A 19,581-nucleotide genomic window follows, 5' to 3' on the forward strand; every position below is an offset into this window, starting at 1 on the left:
GCCCAATATTTGATCGGAATGGGAGAGGTGCTTACCTGGCAAGAGAGCAAAGCAAGCATGGCAAGAAACACCTTTTCAGGAGAGACTGAAGACCCCTGTAGGGAAACTATCCCCTGTGCCTGGTGACAGAGCACCTTAATCTGTCCCCAGGTGGATATGGAGGCTAGTTGCGTTGACTGAGCTGGGCGTCCTGGCAGTCTCCTGTGAGGCAAAGAATTAGGGGGAGCAATATCCCATATATGAAGTTGTGACATCTGTCTGGTGGGTGGCTCCGTTCCTTGCTCATCCGGGATTTCTGATGTCTGCTGTCCTGGGGTCAGCAGCGTGTCCTGTGCCAGTGTAGGGAGCAGGAGTAGAGGAGGCTTCTTCCTTTTTAGAGATCGCAGTGGCGGGGGAATCTGGTATTCAGGGAGCTGAGACATGGCAAATCAGTCTGTCTGGAACCCAAATCGGAGACCCTGCATCCTGTGGAAAACACAAGCATACCCTCAACTGCTGGTTAATAAAGGGTTGGGACCTTTCCATTGTCCGGAGAGGAGGTCCCTCCATTTTACTAATGGTTTTGCATTCGATTGCTCCAGGCACCAATGGCAAAGCATTGCAGTGTTTCCGGATGAGTCAGCATTTAAGTTATTTATTATGAAAAGAGCATGTTGCAAAATCTGATGGGGGGAACTGTATTTAAATTCCCCTTCTTTTAGTTTTTGAATATGGATCTTTAGTGTTTGATGTGCTCTTTCCACAATGGCTTGTCCCTGCGGATTATAAGGGATGCTGGTGTCATGTTTAATTTGAAACTTTGTATAAAATTGCTAAAAAGATTTAGAAGTGTAAGCAGGGCCATTATCAGTTTTTAAAGCTTTTGGCAGGCCCAGATATGAAAAACATGTAAAAAGATGTTGTATTACATCTTTAACTGCTTCCCCTGTATGAGCAGTTGCAATAATAACATGAGAAAAGGTATCCACAGTTACATGAACAAAAGACAATTTTCCAAATGAAGAGACATGAGTTACACCCATTTGCCAGAGTGCGCTAGGTTTGAGACCATGAGGGTTAACTCCCAGAGGCAAAGTATTCATGGTAGTAGGACAATGTGAACAAGAACAAACAATCTCTTGGGCAGATTCTCAAGGAATTTGAAACTGGTATCGTAAGGCAGTGGCATTCTGATGATGAAGTAAGTGAGAAGCTCGGGCTTCTTGGAAAACAGAAGCCACTGAAATCCTGGTTAGCGAATCTGCCAATTAATTGAAAGCATTTAAAGGGCCAGGCCAACCGGGATGAGCCCGAATGTGGCTGATAAAAAATGGTCGATTTCTTTCCCAAATTTGCTGCTGTAACCTAGTTAACAAATGGAAGACAGCAGTTTTGTTTTGGGGCTGAACTGCAGTCTCAATGTGTGGAAACAGCCTGACCACATACTGAGAGTCAGAGTAAAGGTTAAATTCCTCCTCTGCAAACATAAAAAGGCCTCTATAAGAGCTGTGATTTCAGCTCTTTGAGCTGAAGTTTCTTGTGTTTCCAAAGCTTTCTGATGATTTCTTGTAACTATGGAGGCTTTACTGTTTGGTGACCCATCAGTGAAGGCTATTTGAGCGTCTGGAATAGGGAACTGTTTACATCTAACAGGAAAAATAACTGGATGTTTGGACATAAAGTTTAGCAAAACATGCGAGGGTAAATGATGCAAAATTTGACCACAATAATTCCCTATAGCAATCTGCCAGTCTTCGGCCAAACATTGGAAGAGCATCAAGCTGCTCCTTATTATATGGAATTACAATCTCTGATGGCTCTTTACCAAACAATTCAATGCTCCACTTCCTTCCTTTAGTATTAATGTGGCAATTAGACCGGGATAAGAAGCCACAACTTTTTTAGTTTGGGCGGGAAGATGGACCCATTCTAGAGGGCCACTTTGCCACAGAACTCCCGTAGGTGCCGTTGGAGTAGCTAGACAGAGGAACTGCCAAGTCACCGTCAAATCAATCCTTTTTACATAACTATTCGATAAGGCTGCTTCTACTTTGCCTAGGGCCTCTCCAGCCTCAGCAGTTAATTGTCTTTTAGAGGTTGGATCGGGATCCCCTAGTAAAATGTTAAAAAGAGGTTTCAATTTGGCAGTGGTTAATTTTAAATATGGTCTAATCCAATTTATATCACCTAAGAGTTTTTGATAATCATTTAAAGTAATAAGGTGGTCTTTTCTCAATTGTAGCGGGGCATGAGTCACTATTTCTGAATTTATGACTCTTCCTAAGTAAGTTATGGGCGGACTGATTTGAATTTTTTCTGGGGCAATCTTTAGACCTTTATCTGTCAATGCCTGGATCAAATCTTGGAGGACAGTTTGCAAATGAGCTCTATCAGGATGAGCTATTAAAATATCATCCATATAGTGAATCATATATACCTGTTCATATTTAATCCTAGTATCTTCTAGAGCAGCATTAACAAATTTCTGGCATAGGGTGGGGCTATTTTTCATTCCCTGAGGCAAAACCTTCTACTGAAACCGGAAGTAAGGCTGTTTAAGATTTTCTCATGGCAGACTAAAGGCAAATCGCTTTTTATCCTCAGGGTTTAAGGGAATAGTGAAAAAGCAATCTTGTAAATCAATCACAATTATATTATCCCTCTGGAATGGCTACTGGGGAAGGGAGCCCAGGTTGTAAGGCTCCCATGTTCTCCATGATGGCATTAATTGCTCTTATATCCTGTAAAAGCAGCCATTTGCCAAATTTTTTCTTAATAACAGAAATAGGAGTGTTCCAGGGGCTATTGGAGGGCTCAATATGTCCCAATTCTAGTTGTTCGAAGATTAACGCTTTAGCTGCCAGTAATTTTTCTTTAGGCAGAGGCCATTGTTCCACCCACACCGGATCTTGAGATTTCCATGTAATGGGGTCAGCAGCAAAAACAATGGCCTCCATTATAAATTTGGATAGCCCAATCCAGTACGTAACTGTCGAGGAGTTGGGCAAATTGGCTCAATTATTCCTGTCTGTTGTTTACCTAATCCTTTCAATGGATCATAGCCTATTTGCAGCACTTTCGAGGACACTTTATCATCAGGGCTGAAAAGTAACACTTCCATTTGAGACAGCATGTCCCTCCCTAACAGGGTAAAGGGGAGTGAAGGAATGACATAAGGTTGGAAATGTCCACAGGTATCCTGAAATTGCCAATCTAAAATGTTTGCACTTTTAGCTACTCTGGGGGCTCTTCCTATCCCCACCAAGTCATTTTCAGTAGTATGTGTGGGTCAAGAGCTGGGCCAGTCTTCTCCTGAAGTTCAAGAAACATCTGCTCCTGTGTCTAATAATCCCACAATAGACTTGCCATTAATCAGAATAGTTTTCATAGGACGTTTCTGAGTAATTTCTGTTATCCAAAAAACCATATCACTAGACCCAAATCCTTTCTCCTGCCTTTCACTCTGAGTAGCTGTGTGCCCTATGGCAGCGCGGTAAGGCAAAAGTAAAAGCTGTGCTATTCTTTGTCCCTGATGGATCTGGAAAGTTTTAGTTGGGGGTGAAATCATTATCTGAATTTCTCCTGTATAATCTGAGTCAATTACTCCAGGGATAATTGTGAGACCTTGCATAGCTAAGGAACTTCTGCCTAATATAATTCCCATCAAGCCTGCCAGTGATGGGCCTTTAACTCCTGTCGGGACTTTTATAGTGGGGCTATCTGGTGTTAATATTGTTGAGGTGATGGAACTGAGGTCTAGACCTGCGCTGCCTGGGGTTGCTCTGATGAGTTCTGTGACGGGACGAAGGGAATGAATGGGTTCAGTGAGGCTACCCCAGTTGTTGTCAGGGCCTGGGGCTGGCCCCTCAATCCGTTTCCCGACTGCTGATGAAGGCCCCAAAAGGCTCCTTTTCTATGGAACTGTGACCTGCATTCTTTCGCCCAATGATATCCTTTTGGACAATGAGGACAAGGGGATTTGGGGACGGGAAAATTTTGTGGAGTGGAAACAGCCAGTGGGGCAGAATTTGGCTGATAAGAGCTGGCTGTTTTTTGAGGACAGATACGGAAGACATGTCCCTCTTGGCCACAGGAAAAACAGGTTTTAGGGAAGGTATCTCTACATTGGTTACTGAAATTGCTCTGTGCTGGGTTATTTTTATTTGTAAAGAGGGATTGTACTGTCTGCTGATAAGAATTTCCTTTCATTGCTGCGGCTATGGCAACGCCCTGCATCACTGAGGGTCCTATGTCTGCACATTGCCTGATATAATCTTGTAGAGTTCCAGTTTTCTTTACAGGACGTAAAATAGCCTGGCAGGTAGAGTTAGCGTTTTCAAATGCCAGTTGTTTTGTCACTATATTAGCTACCTCAGAATTAGAAATTACTCTGTTTACCGCCTCTGTGAGCTGCGAGAGAAAATCCTCATATGGCTCTTCAGGTTTTTGTTTGATATTAGAGAAGGAGGAGATTGATTCTTTTCCTTCAGGCAATGATCGCCAAGCCCCGGTAGCGCAGGCGGCTACCTGTTGCAGGGTCATTTTATCTAGTTCCATTTGTTCTGGAAGTAAGGCATATTCATTATTCCCTATCAACATATTTTTTACAATATGTTTTGGACCATATATTAGGTTGCTATCAGCCTGTTTTGGGGCCAGGTCCTCATATTCAGTTCTCCAAAGTATGAATTGTCCTCCAGATAAGCAAGCTTTAGCAACTGCCTTCCAATTTTAGGGTGTCATCCAGCTGGCTGCTAAAATTTCTAATAACTGTAAATTGTGTGGGGCTGTAGGCCCATACGAAGCACAAGCATGTTTTAATTCTTTTATCATTTTCATTTGAATGGGTTCCCATTGGATGGCTCCTGCCCTTTCCCCTTGCTTGCTATCAAATATTACAGGAAAGCAAGCTTCCAGGTGAGGATCAAAATCATCATTAGGGCTAAAAAGGACCCTTCTCCTGGGAACTTCTAGTGGGGGGCCCTTCACCCCTATAGGGAGGTGGGGGGCAGAAGAGGGCCAGAATATGCCATATCTTTGTCTTCATATTTTGAAGATCTTTTAACTGTCTGATGTTTAGATCTTACAGATTTATTAATTGAAGTTGTCTCCCTTAAGCTCCAAGGGGCATATGGCCTGATAGGAGACATTTCTCTTGAGCTCCTGAGAGCAGAAGGCCTAACTGGGGAAGTTTCTCTTGAATTTCTAGGAGTGGTTAGTCTGATAGGGGATGTTTCCCTTAAACTCCTCGGAGCATCCTTAATTAGAATGGTATTGAGTTACTTTTTCTTCGAAATCTTCCTCATCTAAAAACTGATCTTTTTTTCCTCATCTCTATCTTTGGCCTTTTCCTGAGCAGTCATTGCAGCTAGCATTTTGTTCAACTGCCAATGGCTAGGTATAGCCTCCTTTTCCTCACCCTCCTCTTTGATAGATTCCTTTTGGTCTGCACTTTCCTCTTTAAGATGTACTTTTTCAGATTCAGAGGCAGGGTCTAGAGTGTCCCTAATTGTGTTCCATAAGGAAAAGGCGTCAGTAGGCACATTTTCTGAGCCATGTTCAGCATGGTAAGTTTTTGTTTCCCTATGCTCTCCCAAGTATCTAACAGTGCCCTCTTCTGGAAACCAAGGACACTGTTCTTGTAGAAATGGAAAAAAAAAAAAAAAGAATGAATATTGGATTTCTTAACTTTAATTCCTCATTTAGTTAGCAACTGCAAGATTACTCCTATAAAAAGCTGTCTTTCTTTTGATTCACTGTTACCCATGTCAGAAAATTGTCTAATAGGAAAGTCTGCCTCGTCAAGGGTTTTACCTTTGGCAAGGTGGGTTTTCTTTTCAACCCAAAGAAAGCAGGTTTCTTTCAACCTCTGCAAAACCAGGTTTCTCTTAAACCCTTCAACACTTCCCACTCCTACTCACCCTGTCTATACTACAGGGGGGTCTGCAGCACCCTGAGTGGGGTCCTAGCCATCCTGAAAACTCAACACCGGGGGAGTAATCGAAAGTACTCCAGGGGGAGTGATTAAATCACTCTAGGTGGAGCAACAGAGAGTGCTCCGGAGGGAGCATTTGCTCCAAAGAAGCTACCTTCGAATAGCCTGTTCTGGGTGCCACTTGCCGGGGTCCAGCCCCAGTGGATCCAGGGAAATTCGAAGGGTGAACGGCGTAGGCGAGGAAAGCTTATTTATTTAATTATAAATATAAAAGAAATTAAGAAGAAATAGTATAGTAGGAAAATTTAGTGGAGAAAAGAGGCTGAATAACTTGGTTTACAGGGGAAGCCAATAAAACTCTAGGACAAGAAGTTTGCAAGTATCCTTCAGAAATTAAAATATTTTAGTGTTTAAGTGACACACCCAAGGGTGTGTCAAGGCCTGGAATATTTTCAGATTGCATATTTCTGTTTTTGTTGTTGTTGTTTGTTTGTTTGTTTTAATTGGAAAAGAGCTCCAGTGGGACTCTATCAGAGTGGTAAACATGCCAGAAAGCCAGCTATTTGCTTTTGCAAGATGAGAGAGGAAAAGGACCTTTTCATGGTTGCCCTTTGCCTACGGAGCTATCGAGCTAGCATAATGAAAAAGACAGAATATTTTTTAAGCACATGGACAAAATGAGAGGCACTTAAGTTGCTTTTGCAGGTTAGAAGCCTTGCCTGTGGGATCTCTGCCTTTTAGAAGGGCCAAGCTCAAAGCCACTTCTGCCCCTGCAAGGGGAAGGGGCAGTGGCTGTGACTGATATCCGAAAGCTTGTCCTAGGCAAGGATGGGGGCTCCTCACTCTAGGTAGAGATCTACTCCCCGCCCCACCCTGTGTTCCTGCCCAGGACGTTGGCTGAATTCTTCCCCAGAGAAGCAAGAGGGCCTGCCAGTTGTGTAACAACCAAGACACCCCCACCCCCAGGCAGAAAAATCAGCCTGTCAGCACACTTTTCCTTTCACACTCCTTGGTTGTCACGGACCCACAGTTAACTGAAAGTTTCCCCTAGAATAATCAAGAACTCCTGTCTTTTCTGGGTGATAGAAATCTAAAAATGACAGGCATGGAGTCATGCAGCAGAAGCATGCTGGGCCCTAAAAGAGGTGTTAAGGGCTTTCTTGGTGGCTCAGATAGTAAAGGATGCGTGTGCAGTCCTGGAGGCCCAGGTTTCTTTCCTGGGTCAGGAAGATCCCCTGGGGAAGAAAATGGCAACCCACTCCAGCATTCTTGCCTAGGAAATCCCATGGACAGAGGGGCCTGGCAGGCTACAGTCCATGAGGTTGGAAAAGAGTTGGACACGACTTAGTGACTTCACTTTCAGTCCTTCTTAAAAATGTGTGACAATGTGTCCAGGCACATCGTCTGAGATCAAGGATGCTGACTTGCACCAGTGTTTCTTGTGTGAACATGAGAGCATCTTCTCTGGGCCTACATGTTCATCTCTCCAGTTCCTGGGGCCCCTGCAGTCAGAGCTGGCCCCCTTCCCCTCACAGATGAATATTCTTGTGGTCACACCTTCTCCACTGCTCAATGCTTCTGGCTCTAACCTGCATTCTGGCCAGCCTTTCTCACTGTCTGTCCTCGTTCAGTGAAAATCTGCCTATTCTTGGGCATGTCTTGGCTAAAACTGTTCTCCTCCAAATTTTCCCTGTTGCCTGTTGAAATCCTGCCCTCCACACTCATAGCCCAGTTCATCACAGTAGATACACTCTGAAAGGCAGTGTTTTTCAAACTCTAGTCACTTGTATTTATTATTTTTGGCATTCCCAAGACCTGATCATACAATTACTGCCTTAATATATTTTTTATCTGAAGCAGCAGCTCTTTTGAAAAAAAAAAAAAAAAGAATGATTTCAATTTTGGACATAAACTTGACTACCAGACAGTAGGTTAATACAGTATTTTTGCTCGGAATAAAAGATGCAATGTGGATAACTGCAGTCAAAACAAAAGCAACTCTTCTGAATTCTCCATAAATACCATTTTGCTGGGGATTGTTCTGTTCTTGGTGTGAGTTGCCTTGAGTGTTAGGTGTCAAGGTGCCAGGACCATGCTGAGACTATTCTGGAAGGAATTAGAAGAGATGAAAACAATACCCTTCTTTCTCAGTGATTAATTGTTATTCAGTGCTTTGGGCATTGGGAGGCTGTCAATTTCCTTGGGGTACATGCTCTGTAGGTTTCCTGGCCAAGGAAAGCATTCCTGTTAATGTCCAGATGGACTTTGGTTAGTCCTTCTCAGTGCTTACTGAACTCTAACTTTGTAAAACAACGTACTTGCAATGATTCTGTTCATCCACTGGGTCATCAGCTAGCAGGTGGGCAACTCCAGGCCAGGGGCTGGGTCAGTTGGCCTCAGAACCTCAGAGGTTTTGGCAAGTATCTCAAATGTGAACAAGCACCTGACCCGAGGAAGCTGATGTCTTAAGGTAGAACATGCCGCAGAAGAGGCCTAAGAATATAAAGTGAGAATGTTCTCATTCATGTGGAAGTCTTTGGCATGGCAGCCTGGGATGGTCACATAGAACTCAGTGGCATGGTGACCCTGCAGGTCATCTGAGTCCTGTCTACTTTCTGTTTTGTTTTTTCATGCATTGGCTTCAGTCGTAGTAAAGCTCCACCATCCACAACAGTGGGCAGCCAGTTGCCCCCTGAAATGCTGGTCCTCATCCGCTCATCCTCCCAAACTCCCACGGCTAGGGTCACGGCCACTGCCATCACCACCTGCACGGTCACGGCCCAGCCGCCGGTGCTGCCACCAGCACCATGGGAAGCCCGGTGCAAAGGCTGAGGCCGCTTTTACCGAAAGAGACTGCCCTGGCCATGCAGCAGGTTGTGTGGAACTCATCAAGTAGGTTTCAAACGCCCTCCTAAAAGTGGCACGTGCAGAAGATACAGCGCCAGCAGCAGCAGCAGCCTCAGTCTTCACAGGGGACAAGATATCCGAAGAGACAGGCTGTGAAAGGTACCGAGCCTCCCCGCTCTGTTCTCCATGGTACCCTCTCCTTTTTTGCCACATGGACAGGAGGAAAATAGTCCTTGTTTTTTTTGCTTAGTTCCCCTTGTTTGTGTGGCCACTGTATCCCGGAGGCCTGACACATTCCATTAGGCATTATTTTTAAAAATTATTTGGCAGCTTGCTTTTTTTCTTTTTCATTTTCATTTGATAAACAGTATATACACATCTTCTTAAAACGGGGTGAAATGGATGCCTAGACACATAAAAATCTGTTGTCTTTATTGACTCTCTGTTTCTTTCTGCACCCTTTCTCAGAGGTATTGTTAACCATGAGATCTTTTTCTAATTCATGTATGCATATATATTTATCTATGTGTGCGTATATACATATATATATACATAAATGACTTCATAAAGTTATTACTTTTTTTCTCTTTGAAAACATAAAAATTGTACTATCCTTGCCTTTTTCTCCCCCGCCTATCAGCATGTTTTGGAGGTCAATCCATTTGAGTGCATATAACTCTCTTTTTCTTTTGGACTGGTGTGTAATATTCCACAGTTTATTTAATAAAACATTTGCCTATTGATAGACATTTCAGTTGCTTCCAGTTTTTATCTGTTTTAAGACAATGCACAATAAATACCTTTGTGTAAGTTGCTTTGTGCATGTTAACGAAACCCTGGGCATTATTTTTGAATGAGTAGAGTGTGTGAAGTGTATGATAAAGGATACCTTAATACCAAGGGATTAGCACCCACCATCCAATGCAAGAAGAGCCAGTGTCAAGAACCATTGCCAAAGTGCAGAATGACAGCTCCCGGCTGGAGTCTCTTTGTGGGTGGACAAAAGCGGAACAAAGTGCTGATCTGATGGGGACTAGTTTGTCTGGCTCTCATGAGGACTGATACTGGTCTTGTTTCATGAGGAAACCTGCACTGAGATCCTTCATTATTGGGCTCTTGGATTTAAACTCTCACATACTGAGTGCACCATCAGGAGGAGAACTGGTAAGGGTTGAAGCATGTTGTGAAATGAAAGAGTAGCCAGATATGGAACTGGCCCCCAGTGAAACTCTTCAAAGATTGGGGTGGAGGAAGACCCAAAGATTGAACACAGAGTATGGGAATACAGCCGCATTGATCCTGCTGTCCGAAATTTTGCTAAGGCCGAACTGGGTCTGGGATCTTTCAGATTGGGATGGGCAGTTTCAGGCTCCTGAATTTATAACACTTAAGTATAATGAGCCTTCCAGGGGAACTTGGGAGCTGGCAAGAAGGAGCTCACTGATGGTATGGTTCCTAATTCCCAGATTGTGCTGTTAAACATACACAAAACTGTCCAAAACTAGTTGAGGTAGTTAGGATAGATTTTAATCTACTATTTACTATTGCAGTAGGGCAAAATGAACTGACATCAACCCCAATGTGTACACAGGGGACTGGGGTTTTAAAGGGAGAATTTGGGAATAGGCAGGGGGAATCATGGGAACTCTATAGAGTCGGAAACTGACACTTTTACGCAAAGTGGGAAGGGGGTGTTGGTCCATGTGAAATATCTGGGTTTGGTAACTCTGGTACCTCTTAAAGGTAGGCTTCTGCCCTCCCATAGAGACTGGGCAATGGGCCCTATCCTTAAGTGTTGACTGGAGCAAATAGTCAATTCTATTGGCAGCCTTGAGTTTTCTTAGATGGAAACTTTAAAGGGGTAGCGGGGTCATCCTAGGATGCAGCCTTGAGCTATCAGAAACCTAAAGACCCAGGTGGAGGACTTACTGAGAAAGGGCTCCGTGGAGCCTTGCTCGAGTTTGGCCAATGTGACAATCTTTGTCCCTTGAAAACAGAGAAACTCGAAGAGTGTGGATTGGGCCCTGCTCCCACCACAGCTTCCAGCTGGGACAGCCTTCCCCAGGCGGTGGGTGACCAAGAAACTTTGCTTTTTCTGGTGTCCAGCAGAAAGAGATCACACAGAACCCATCCACCTCCACCATCACCCTGGTGACCAGCACCTATTCGTCACCCCTGGTCACCAGCTCAGGATCCGTGAGCACCCTTGCATCTTCTGTCAGCCCGCCCATCACTACTGCTTCAGCTGATGTCACTGCAGACACCACCAAGTACACTAGCAGTGTGAGTGCTAGTGGTTGGATAGGGGAGGGCCAACCTTGGATCTTTCCAGGAATTAAAGGGGACCGGGAAGTGGTGGAATCCCTCTCCAACTTGCCTGTTCTCTTAGCATGGTCCTTGTTAGGGATGTGGTGGGCAGGCTTACCTGCTCTAGGTTCACTTGTAGGCACACTCTCCATTTAGGTTCTGTCTTTGGTCTTTTAAAATTTATTTTATTGAAGTATAGGTGATGTACCATGTTGTATTAACTTCGACTATATAAGAAAATGATTCAGTTATATACACACATACTTTTTCATATTCCTTTCCATTATGGTTTATCACAGGATATTGATTGTAGTTCCCTGTGCTATACAGAAGGACCTTGTTGTTTGTTTTATACATCATAGTTTGCATCTGCTACTCCCAGATTCCCAAAGTGTCCCATCCACCACCCCAGCCCTCCTCTCTACTTCTCTCTTAATTTGCCAAGTGGTTTTATGCTCACTGTTTAATCTGGGCAAGTAAAGCTTGCAGATCTCCTTGCTGTTGGATGAGAGTGCTCTGGAGTGAGTTGCAGGTTCATGTCTGTAGAACCCAGAGAGTGAAAATCACCACCAGAATTGCAAGTCTCTGGGAAATCCCTTCTGCTCCCCACTGGGGCCTAGAACAGCAATTGCTACATAGTTGTAGAATGAAAGCAGGTTTTTGAATGAAAATCTAATGTCTTTTGAATTAAAGTCTAATGTCTCATTGGGCTTCTTTCCAGTAACATTCTTGTTTAATGTGCACAATTTTTAAAGTCTTTATTGAATTTGTTGCAATATTGCTTTATTTTCCTTCTTTGAAAACGTTTTTGTTTTTTGACTACAAGGCTTGTGTATGGCAAAACCAATACAGTATTGTAAAGTAAAATAAAGTAAAAATAAAAATAAAATAATAAAATAAAATAAAGACTTGTGGAATCTTATCTCCCTGACTAGGGAATCAAAGCTGTGTCCCCCATATTGGAAGGCAAGGTCTCAACCACTGGAATATCAGGGATGTCCTCACACCCGTGTTATAGATGAGCACACTGAGATCTGGCCAGGTTAAACAGCTTTTCCAAGGTCACGTAATCCGTGAATGTCTAATTTGCATTTGAATGGTAGCAGCCAGGATATAGAATACCCTCTTGACCTGGCTTTGAGCTGACTTGTGAATTCACACCAGGCCTGCTGACCACAGCTCTCGGGTGTCCACAAACTGATTGTTCTTACATGTGGCTTTTTAGAGCAACCCCGCTGAAGAGTCAGTGTGGCTAAAGAGATAAGATCCAAGTCTTAGGGTTATGTCTCTTATTTAGTATTTCTGTCCCCCCATTTTGAATAAAAGAATTTTTATCAAGTCTCTGAATTTCAGAACAGGGAGGGTTCAACTATTAAGTGTGGTCGCATCCTCAAGGATTTTGACTTACCTATTCATCACCTTGAACTACCATTGACTTCATATTTTAATTTATAGTGACTTCATACCTCAAGCATGAAAATCACTTTATATATGAAATAGAAAATTCTGTATTTATTGTAGGAAAATTGATGCCAATTCTTTCCATTGTTAAATATACAGTATTCTGTACTTGATGAAGGAAAGTCAGCACACAGATTTTCAAATGAGAAATCTGAAAAATTCCATATTTCATGTTACCTTGTTTATCCCCGATTCAATGTGAAATACAAGAATTTCCTATTTCATAGGAAAAAGCTCTGTGCCTAGATTTTCAAATGCCAAAGTAGAGAAATCCAAATTTCATGTAGGAAAATCAGTGCCCAGATTTTCATTCATTAAATACAGACAACTGCATATTTCATGTAGGAAAATCACGACCCAGATTTTCCTAAATGAAATAGAAAAAGTTCATTATCTCATGGATTAAGTCTCTGCCAAGATTTTCTTATGTGAGATATAAGGAAATCCATACTCAACAGAGGAAAATCACTGCCTTAAATTCCATACATAAAATTAGCAAAATGCCATATTTTGTGTACTAAAATCAGTGGCCTGATGTTCATAAGTGAAATACACAAAATTCCAGATTTCATGTGGAAAAGTCAGCACCCAGTTTTTCATATGTGAAATACATAGAATTCCAAACTTCATATAGGAAAGTAACATGTGCATACATTTTTATATAAAGAACTTCATTTTAGTTTTAGAAGGATTGTGGTGAGATTTTCACAGGTGAAATATACAGAATTCCATATTTCATTCAAGAAAACTTAATGCGTGTATTCTTACGTGAAATAGAGTTCCGTGCTTCAAAAGAACACATTTGGGCACATGTCAAAATGTGACACAAATTCTCTGTGTAGAGAGAGATTTACAGATGAAACATCTCTAAATACAGAGATGCTAAGAGTGTCCCACTAAGAGCCATGGCTCACCAGTGCCAGAGGAATTGAAGTCTGCCCATTTATTGTGCAGAGGCCCTTTCAAAGTAGTTCTGTTCTCATCCAGCCTCCAGGTGAGAACACACCCCAGCCTACCCCATCAGCCCAGGCCTGTAGAACTGGGAGGGGTGAGAGGATCAACCTAAGACACCCTTTTAAGGAGTGATGTTTCAAACTGGCAAACTCTGAATGTAGCAGTTGCTTATGCTACGGAGTCATCAGTCTCTGAAACCTTACAGAAAAGGGCAAGCTGTGTTCATATTGCTGGTCATGTGGCGGAAAAAATGTTCCTTCACTTGAGGACAGAAAACCCTTTGTAGCCAGGTGTCTTGGGGCGTGTGTAGCCCCTCTTCTGTGCCTGGGAATCTGGCCCACTCTGCCTCTGCTCCTTCGCATCCTCTGTGATTGCCCCCAGGTGCCTTTGGCCTGCCTCTCCTTTCTGCCTCTCCTTTCTGATACATGTTTACACTTACATGCCTGTTTACATGTACAGCTTGCTCTGTGAGTGAGATCTCTGGGCTTTTCTCCAGGGCGTCAGTGTTTCTGCTGCCCCAAGATCTTTGTACCTTACACAAGCTCTTTCATGTTTTCAGTGTCCATTCTTCCATCCCCCAGCCAGCCCAATTCAGAGTTCACACACTCATTTTGGCAAGTGCACGTGTGTGCTTGTGTGTGCGTGTGTGCATGCACACACACACACAAAGAATTCTGAAAAGAAACTTGCAGACAGGCGGAACTATTGGTTTACTTATACAGTATAATGGACTCTGGTGAGCACCTCTCTTTTTGGCCCCGGTTAATTTTTCACTCGCTAGTTGATCATGTCAGTGTCCTCTTCTACTTCTGTGACATATTCTGGAAGGTGAATGGGATCTGCTCATGAGGGGGACTGACATGCAAGGAGGTGGCAGGGTTGGAAGTCCTCACTGTGGACAGCTGAGTGACCTGTGCCTGTGTTCTCTACTCCTGTTGCCTTGGACTGGTGTGATTCAGGTTGGTGTGATTCCATTCCCTGTGCTTTCCTTCCAGAAATGACGCAGAAATAGCATGAGACTTTGAACTTGAAATTGACCATGTATGCCTTTTCCCTGGGACAAGAATTCCTTAACAACTTTCTCTTTACAGAAAGGCAAGCCCCAATTCCTCTCACGTGGGTGATGATTTACTGACAATCATGAAGAAACTCTGTATGGGTAATGTCAGTTTAATGATCAAGGCAAGAATACATGGGTAGGGGTAAAAGTCAATGTATTTCAGTCCTGCAGTAGTGTTTTTAGAACACTTAACAAGTCAACCCCAAATCTTTCCTGACAGATAAAAAATTTCCTGACAGATGCATTCCTGCAACATCTTTGCCCTCTGTGATCCTAATTAATATTCTCACTTCAATGAGTGATATTCTTGCCCATCAGGCATTACGGTAAGTGTATGGGTATTCTTGTTCCCACATGTGGGTCACTGTTAACTGTTCCTGTGATAAAGCATTTCTTGACGTGCGCAAATATCATGGAAGCCTTTAAAAAAGTCACAATTCAAGATGTTGGAAGCATTTGATCCAGGAATGAAAGAATAGGTCAAATTCACATGCAGTCTAACAAAGATACACAAACTTAAAAAAAGAAGTAAATACGAGCAATACAACGCATGTATTTTGAGTAGGGACGTGCAAGACAGATATGGCAGCAGAGCTGTGCATAATGGCACAAGCATAGGTGCAACATGAAAGAAGACAGGAGGCACAGGCAGACTCACAGGAAGAAATATCAACTCACAATCATGGGCAAACACAATGGACACACCCAGTCTTCATTCTAAACATAGGAAGACATGAACACATCCAGGGCACAGGAAGCAAATGCAGCTCAGGATGATTGAGCCAGAATGCTCATGAATTCATCACTAATCTGCCCAGTCTCACATGCATTGATATTTGGTGGAAGAAAACCTTACACAACATATCCGAGTGTGCAGTCAAATCTAATACCACCTAGACTTTAGGGCCCAAGTGAAAGCCCTAGAGTCTGGGGCACAAATCATGGCAAGTTTCCAGAGAATGACCATCCAGTCAACCATCCACAGTTCAGATTTACTAACCGATCCATGACTATCTCTGCACTTCACTGCAGGACAGGTTAGAGCTAAAGCCACCCCTGGTCCTGAAGCACTGGTAGGAAATATTAGGTGTTGGGGGACACTGTCCTAAACTTGTCTTTATCTTCTTTGCAATGCTTAAAACTTCTGAATGTGGATAAATGCCACGCAGTCCCTAGAACAACCCAGTCTAAGGTCCCGAAATCCATGCCCCAATATGCTATCTCACACCTGCTGTAGAGTTACTACATCGTCGTTTCTGCTTTGTTTTGAACTAGCACTAAGAAAGACAGCTACCAGCCTGCCAGAGCCCTAAGGATTCTTTGACGTTTACAGATTAAGAAAGAAGACATGTTTCCAGTGTCTCCTAGGCTGCTTGTTCAGAAATCACCCAGAGAAGACCAAGCCTTGCCTTCTAGAGCTGTAGATGCAACTCTGTAGGAGCAAAGCTGGGGTGTGGATATTCAAATGGAAAAGCTGGCCCTGAGCAGGAGATCTCATTCAGGACATCTTGAAGGGGACATCCATAAACCCGTGAACTTTGACATTAAACATTTACCCTTTGCCATCAAAAGAGATGCTGCTTCAGGGAGAAAAGTTGTAGGAAACTTCCATGTGGGACATCACCCTCAGGCATGCCCATGTTGGAGCCATTCTATCTGGGATGAGAGGGCAACTCTTGGGGTACAGATGTTGAACTCTCCCTACTCCATTTGTGCTGGTCTGTCCTTTGCCTAATCCAGAGGTGGACACAATTCCGAAAAGCAGTCATCTACTTCAGAAGGACCACCCTAAGTGCTGACCAGTCCCTCAGTGAGCTCCATATGCTCCAGGTGTTCCCGTTGGCCCTTGAACAGAGTAGCAACAAAGCCCTAGATGAAAGACAGGTCCGTTGTGGTTGAAAACATTCTGTGCTGAGCCATCAGCAAGGAAGAGAAACTGTCACCAGAGGGCTCGTGAGAAAAATGTTATTTCTACACCTTGGCCTGATAGAGGCCCTTGGGCAAAGAACTTAAGCCTTCCTTGAAAAAAGGAATATTTACCACTGAGCCATAGGAGCAGCAGCAGCAGCAGCAGCATGGGACACAGAGCACACGGCTGGGTAGGTTGGCCCTAACATCCTCATTCCCCTCACTTTTGCCCCTGCACACTTTGTACCTAAACTGAGTTCCTGGAAAAAAAAAAAAGAGTTCACATGACCTCAAACATCTATGATGGGATTAGTTTTCCTTTATCTGACTCCTTGCAATTTATCTTTTCCCCTGGTCACTTTTACCAGAAACTAATATCCTCACTGCCTTCCCACCCCTCACTTTCTCCCTAGGCCACAGGCCCCCTCCATATACCTTATACCTGATCCCCTAAGATGTTACCTGGAACCCTAGCTCTGGGAAGCGGACTCTCAGCAAAGCTGACCGTGCACTCATATAAACGCTCATATACATATGGCCTTCTAGACTCATAGTGAGTTGAATGTTAAGACCATTTCCTTGTTCTGTACTCTTAAAATGTCTGACGATATGTGACAGAGAAGATACCTGGGGCACCACCTTCCAACAAAATTGTGTTCCACTGTTTCAATCTCTGGTCCTTGTTCACCAGACCCTCTCCATGAACATCCACATTTCTCTTGTAAAACTTCCAGACACACAGTTAATCGGCCCTTCATCTTCATTCTCCATCCTCCCCAACCCCTTCCCCATAGGAAGAACTGCATCCCTGACACAACCCCAACATATGACTTAACCCCCTCTACAAATCTCCATGGACTGGTAATTCACACGCAGTAAACTGAGAATCCTACATGCAGCTGAAGTGTTTGTCCTGAAATCCTGCCCGAACAATACACAGACACACACAGTAGATGCTTTTTATTTATCCTTCACAATTATTTCAGGTTTATTTGTGTCTCCCGCCCAATCCATTTCAGCACCAGACCACTCTTCATTAATTTCCTGTCCAAGAGAACTATGCTGGCCATTGATTGTCACATGAAGCAGCTTCTTTGGTTTTCTATTTTAGGTAAATGGAGACACTCCATCATAAGTTTCTCAAAATCTGGGGGGAGGGGGTTCCTTTCAAAACAGAGACACAAATATGTAAACCTACCCTCTCTAAAAACACTAAAGACACCTTGAATCTTTCAAGTCAGTTCCCAGGGGAGAGTGTCTGTGAACTTTTACATTTCCTCTAAGCACATAGTAAAAAACACGCTTCCCAGTCTTCACCATAGAACTATTTACAATAGCTAGGACATGGAAGCAACCTATATGTCCATCAGTAGATGAAGGGATAAGTTGGAGTACAGGTACACAAGGGTATGTTACTCAGCTCTAAAAAGGAACACATCTAGGTCAGTTCTAAGGAGAAGGAATGAATGCGGAGCCTATTATACTGAGTGTAGCAAGTGAGAAAGAGAAAAATGAACACTGAAAGTTAACACAAACATAAGGAGTTGAGGACCTTGTAAGCAGTACTGAACATCCAACATGCAGGGCAGCAAATAAGAAACAGACATATAAAGAATGAATGTGGAGCCTATTATACTGAGTGTAGTAAGTCAGAAAGAGAAGAACAAACACTGTACGTTAACACAAATATATGGAGTTGAGGACCTCATAGGTGGTACTGAACATCCAACATGCAGGGCAGCAAATAAGACACAGACACATAAAGAACAGACTTTGGACTCAGTGGGAGATGGTGATGGTGGGTTAATATGAGACAATAGCCCTAAAACATTTACATTAGCTTATGTAAAATAGATGACCAGTGCGAGTTTGACGCATGAAGTAAGGCAACCAAAGTCATGCTGTGGGACAACCCAGAAAGACAGGTAGGGCAGGTCAGTGGGTGGTGGATTCAGCATTTGGGGGGACACATGTTGGCCAATGTAGAGCAAAGCCTGTCACGGTATTGTAAAGTAATTATCCTCCAGTTAAAATAAATAAAAGACTCTTCTCCATAATCCTGCACAGTGGTCAGTATTCTCAGAACGAGGGTGGTAGGTGAAAAAGGTGCAAAAGAAAATTAAAACACATAACAAGTGTGATGATCAAAATTGAATCAAATGATGGGTCAGTGAGGGAACCGCCTTGCACAAAGGAGACTCACAGACCTTTTTGGAAAGGGGACTTCATGAGGAATAGTAGGTGGGTCCCAATTTAAGAGGAGACTGAGGGTGGACTTGTTGGCCATGGAATGACAGTTCAGAGATGTGCAGCTGACTTAAAATTGGAGTGACTTTGGCCTGGCCAGGCCACTTCCTCTGCCTCAAGCTTCTCTAGTTAGAACCTGTTCTTCACTACAGTCCTATACCCTTGCTGTCTCTTGGTGATTCCCTCATGCCCTGGTGTCTCTGTATTCCACGGAGTCTTACTTTCTCCACAAGTGAAATAAACGACCCAAGTTCCTGGACAACACATATGCCAGTGCTCAGACCCTGGGCACCACACCTCTTGTCCTTCCAGTACCTCTCGTGGTGGAGCCTTCCTCTTCACATAGTACTGCAAAGGATTGGGCCACAGATCCTTTATGATGATCTGCCAGGGAAATGAGCAAGGTCAGCACAGGGCTGGCCAGACCATGAGCCCTCCCATGTACCACCAGCAGCTCCAACATTTATCACCAGTTCTGGCCCAATGGCTACATGGGACCCCACCTCAGCAATCCGGTCAGACCCTGAGAAGTTGTGGTCAAAGAACCAGCTGAAGAAATTAACGCTGCTGTCATGGTGCCTGCGGCTGTATGCCTTACGTTCAAACCCCTGGTACCACTGAACTGGAGTCGAACAAGATGCTTGGTATCCTGCAGGGAAAGGCATATGGGAGAAAGACCTAAATCACTTTCCAATTCAACCTACATTATTCTGCCCCCACCTCCCAAATCCAGGGAGCTGCTTCTTACCAGTGACGTTAATCAGATACTCCTTAACAATCACTTCATTCTGGAAATACCTATTCCTCCGAAAGGACAATGTCATCTTGCAGTGATGGGTGGGGTGCCTGAATTCCTCCACCTGTCAGGACAAAGTGTGGGGAG

At 43.6% G+C, this 19,581-nt stretch overlaps 1 pseudogene; it reads left to right on the forward strand.

Annotated features, from left to right (window-relative positions):
• Window positions 1-14,484, forward strand: part of LOC138431237 (MYND-type zinc finger-containing chromatin reader ZMYND8-like) — a 48,632-nt pseudogene extending 34,148 nt beyond the window's left edge.
• The last annotated feature ends 5,097 nt before the right edge of the window (window positions 14,485-19,581 follow it).

Source organism: Ovis canadensis, chromosome Y (genome assembly GCF_042477335.2).
Source record: "Ovis canadensis isolate MfBH-ARS-UI-01 breed Bighorn chromosome Y, ARS-UI_OviCan_v2, whole genome shotgun sequence".
Classification (NCBI taxonomy): Eukaryota; Metazoa; Chordata; class Mammalia; order Artiodactyla; family Bovidae; genus Ovis; species Ovis canadensis.